Source organism: Silene latifolia, chromosome 11 (genome assembly GCF_048544455.1).
Source record: "Silene latifolia isolate original U9 population chromosome 11, ASM4854445v1, whole genome shotgun sequence".
Taxonomy (NCBI): domain Eukaryota; kingdom Viridiplantae; phylum Streptophyta; class Magnoliopsida; order Caryophyllales; family Caryophyllaceae; genus Silene; species Silene latifolia.
In genome coordinates this window covers 52,314,643-52,319,594 of record NC_133536.1, presented here as the reverse complement: position 1 = coordinate 52,319,594, position 4,952 = coordinate 52,314,643, and the positions used below count along the sequence as shown (strand labels likewise).

Genomic DNA, 4,952 nt, shown 5'->3' with positions numbered 1-4,952 from the left:
GTGAAGGATCTAGCTTCATTGGTTAGCCACCCATAGTTGGTGTCAAGAGGATCATGCTTGACCCACTTAAACTTGTTAATCATGGCGTCCATATCAATGAGATGACCTCCTTTTACCGCTACATAGGTCTTGTCTTTGTTGAAGTTTGGGTCAAAGTGTTTGGCCAAATAGGTAACTAGGCCTCCATTCACAATAAAAGCGGTGCCCTCTTTGCCACAATCGATATTATGCCATCTTTCAACCAAAAGCCTTAGAGCATTGTATGGCTTAGTATACTTCCTTCCTATGTTCAAGGCCAACTCAAGAAGAACAAAATCGAGCTTGGTAAGATGATTAGTGCCGTTTCTCGCTATCAAATTATTTCCAATGACCTTGTGCCACACTCTAATGCCCGGATGGTGGACTAATAGAGCACAACAAGCATGAAAGCTCACAAATGTCTTCCCGGAAATTGCCTCCTAAAGAGGAGCGGGGTCATACTTTTCGGTGATCTTATGGTAGTACGGGGCATCACTAAGGCCTAATATCTTAATCAAAACATCAAAGGTGATGCGTCTATTCACATTTACAAGACAAAACTCGATGTATTCTCTAGTCTCCACCTTAGTCACTTTCAATGAACTTATGAATTCCAAGGTGAAGGAGGGGTATGTCAATTCTCTCATGGTAAACAATTTACCCAATCCCATGGCCTCAAAGAAGGCTTTAGTTTGCTCAAGAACACCCAATTTTGTCAAGGCATTATCACAAATGAATTTTGTAGGCATAATGGTTTTCTTAGCAAAATGGACAAATTTATCCCTATGAGAATCGGAAGTGAAAATTACCTCCGGATAGTCGGATAATTGAGCAATAACCGGAGTTGTTGATGTTGTTGATTCCATAGAGGGATCATGTTGTTGAATTTCCAAATTTGCATTAGAAACTACCAAAGCCTTTGAAACTTTCTTTGCTTGAAGGAGTTGTTGCCTTTTTGAAAGTGCCTTTGCCTTGAGTGCCTTTGTTGCTCCTTTAGTTCTTGCCATTGTTGATTTACACCAAAGGAAGGTTGAAATCTCCAATTTCTAGCTATGCTCAAATCGATTCAAGATGAAAGGATGTTGCTTTTTATCTCAAAAATCGATTCAAAGGTTGAAGATTTTGGTGTTTGAATCAATTGATTTTGTAAAAGGAGTGATTAATTTTTGTTGTGAGAAAGTTTTGATTTGATTTTGTTTAATTTGGTTGAGGAAATAGTTTTTTTGGTGATGGAGAGGATGAGGGTTTTGGGGTTTATGGGTAGTGTTTGAATGTTGAAAGAATGAAATGAATGAGGGAAGGGGTTTAAAATACCCGAAAATTTCAAAACAGCAGGGGAAGACGAGCGGCTGGAAGCACGGGACGCTCGGATTCTGCTTAAATAGGCTTCAGAAAAACTCGCCACATGACGAGCGTCTTTCAGTGAAGACGAGCGGATTCTATATGTGGGACGAGCGTCTTTTAAAAAAGACGAGCGGATTCTCTTACAGGAACTTTTCTTAAAGTGTTGCAGCAAAAAGACGAGCGGATTATCCTTCAGACGAGCGTCCAGAATCAGACGAGCGTCTTCTCAGGTGGGACGCTCAAATTCTGTTACAGACCAATTTTTTGATTTTTGCAGCTCAACAGGACAAAAGGATTCCTCCTTAGACGCTTAGATTCCTGCAAGACTAGCGGATTACCCTTAAGACGCTCTGATTCCTCTTGGACAACACGGATTCAGGTCCATCCGTGCACTGCATAACCCGTTTCATTTCCATTCTTCAAATCTCGTGTTCTACATTGTAGGGGCACTACAAAGGCATGAATAGCCTAAGCAATTGCTATCCCCAGACTAAGTTAAAGCACTACAGATCAATAAAATCATTAGTCCCTACCTTACTTCTCTCAAAAATGATAAATATCTTGATCAAGGCACAAAAATCCAAAAATGACAAAAATGCAATGTAAGAATTAAAATGCAAGTTAGGGAGTTAGAATATTTACAAATGGTGGTTTAGAGAGGACTCCACCAAACTCTCATCCTTAGTGAGATGTCATAGGGGCATGTTCAAGGCGTTGTTGATGTTACTCAACACCTTGAAGAAGTAGTCGAAAGCTTGTTCATTATCATGATAAAGATCCTCAATAAATCTTTGCACTTGTTGTCCTTCATGATGGTCTTGATCGATAGCGTTCCCAATATAGGGATTGAAAATCCCTTTAAACTCATCATCCCAAAGACCGCAAACTTCGTCTACTTGATCATTAAAAATCTCTTGAGTTGATAGAGACAACTCTCCTCCTTTCTTGATTTGGCCAATGAGGCCATCCTCTTCACTTGTCATGGGTGAGCTTTTCAAGCTCTCTTTGTTGCTATTCTCTTGCTCTTTTGATGGAGCATCATCAGCTTTCTTTTTCCATTGGAATTCCGACCTTTTCCCATCATCCTTCCGGCTATAGTGATCAACCATAAAACATGGTTCATGCAAACGGGGAGCTCTCATGGTCTTATCAAGATTGAAAGTTATGTTCTCATCTCCCACTTCTAGAGTATGCTCTCCATGTTTCACATCTATCACCGCACCCGCGGTGTGCAAGAAATGTCTACCTAGAATGATTGGAATATTAGAGTCTTCTTCCATGTCAACAATGAAAAAGTCCACCGGGATGAAAAATTTCCCAACCCTTACGGGAACATCTTCCCATATCCCTAATGGTGTCTTCGTCGACCTATCGGCCATTTGGAGTGTGATGTTGGTACATTTAAGCTCTCCTATCCCTAACCTTTTACTCACCAAATATGGCATAACACTCACACTAGCCCCTAGATCACATAAGGCCTTTTTAATCGTGGTGTCGCCAATGGTACACGGTATTGAGAAGCTTCCCGGATCTTTAAGTTTCGGAGGTGAACTCCCTTGAAGGATTGCACTACTCACCTTAGTGAAGGCGATGGTTTAAATCTACCGGATCGACTTCTTTTTTGTAAGGATATCCTTCATGTACTTTGCATAGGCCGACACGTGATTGATTAATTCCGTGAAAGGAATCGAGACTTCCAAATTCTTCACAATTTCCAAAAATTTCCCAAGTTGGTCATAAAATTTGGGCTTAGCTTGACGACTTGGAAAAGGAAGTCTAATCACAATGGGTTCCTTCTCCTTGGCCTTGTCTTCACTTTTCTTTGAAAATTCTTCCTTTGTTGGTTCTCCATCTTTGGAGTTTTGCACAACTTCTTCTTTGTCACTAGCTTCCACAACTTCATCCTCAACTTGCTTCTTTGGTCCTTCATATCTCGTACCACTCCTCAAGTGGATGACACTAACCGTTTCATGTCTTGGGGGATTACTTTGAGGTGGTAATTACCCCTTTTGTCTTTGAGAACTTGAAGATGCTAGTTGAGTCAATTGGGTTTCCAACATTTTGGTGCGGGCTAGGATGTTATTGATGGTGATATCCTTTGCTTGACTATCCTTTTGCATTTGAGTGAAAAAATCTTGTTGATTCTTTTGCATTTGGAGGACCGCTTTTTGAACATCAAAACCTTGGTCATTTTGTTTATTGTATGGAGTTTGGTTTTGGTAACCTTTGTTTTGGTTGTAAAAGGGTCTTTGATTTTGGTTTCTCATGGGAGGTGGGGTGTATATTGGTTGAGGGTTTTGAACATTTTGGCTTTTGTATAAGAGATTTGGGTGGAATTTGGTGTTTTCATTGTAATAATTAGAATAAGAGGTACCACTCTTGTATGCTTGAAAAGCATTCACTTGTTCATTTGTTCCCCTACATTCACTTTGGTCATGTCCCAAAGTTCCACAATTCTCACATATCCCACTTGGGATTGATGAAGATGCCGTCATGGCATTAACATGTTGCTTTGGTGATTTTGAGGCTTCTTCAAGTCTGGCCATAGCTTTTTCGAACTTCAAATTGATGGTATCAATGTGAGCACTAAGTTGAGCACCCAATTGACTAATAGAGTCCACTTCGTGCTTTCCTCCTCTAGTAGCCTTGCGAGGTCTACTATATTGTGAGTTATGGACCTCCATTTCCTCAATCTTGTTCCAAGTTTGATTATCGTCAACTTCGGTGAACATACCATTTGATCCCATGTTGAGAATGTTTCTTGAGTCTTCATAAAGACCATTCCAAAATTGTTGTACCATGAACCACTCGCTAAGTCCATGATGAGGACATGAGCGACAAATTCCCTTGAACCGCTCCCAAGCTTCATACAAAGATTCTTCGTCTCTTTGCTTAAAACCCGTAATTTGAGCTCTTAGCATGTTAGTCTTTTCCGGTGGGTAGAACGTTTTGTAGAAAGCTAGAGCCAATTTCTTCCAAGAGTCAATTCCGAGAGTAGACTTATCAAGGCCTTTCAACCATTGTTTTGCGGTGCCAATTAGAGAAAAAGGGAATAAGACCCATCAAATTTGGTCTTGAGTTACACCGGTTTGTGAAATCGCATCACAATAGTCACAAAAAGTCTCCATGTGAGAATGAGGGTCTTCACTAGGCATCCCCCCAAATTGGCTTCTTTCGACTAATTCGATAAATGCGGATTTTTCAATGAAGTTTCCGGTTAAGTGTTGTGGTGTGGGACTACCATTGGGTAGGTTCTCCTCGGTTGGTACGGAATGTGATGAAAATTTAGGCATTGTGGGTTGATTTTGTGTTGGATTTTGTGTTGGGTTCTCCTCACCTTATCTTGCAAAAGGGTTGACGAACTCAATAGTGTTTGGTTGAATATCTACAACCTCACCAATACCTCTCAAAGTTCCTCTAGCAAGTCTTCTATTGTTTGTCAAAGTTCTTTCAATTTCATGATCAATGGGTAACAAGTTACCTTGTGATCTTCTAGACATGCAAAATATCAAACAACTTGAAAATAATTAGAACAAACCTTGAGGAGTTTTACTTCCCCAAGGCAAAGAAAGACACAACTAATAACAATC

At 40.2% G+C, this 4,952-nt stretch overlaps 1 non-coding gene across 1 annotated transcript; it reads left to right on the top strand.

Annotated features, from left to right (window-relative positions):
- The first annotated feature begins 4,176 nt into the window (after positions 1-4,176).
- LOC141616454 (small nucleolar RNA R71) lies at positions 4,177-4,283 on the top strand. The gene has a single exon (XR_012530801.1). It is a non-coding gene; the product is annotated as a small nucleolar RNA R71 (small nucleolar RNA).
- Positions 4,284-4,952: the final 669 nt, after the last annotated feature.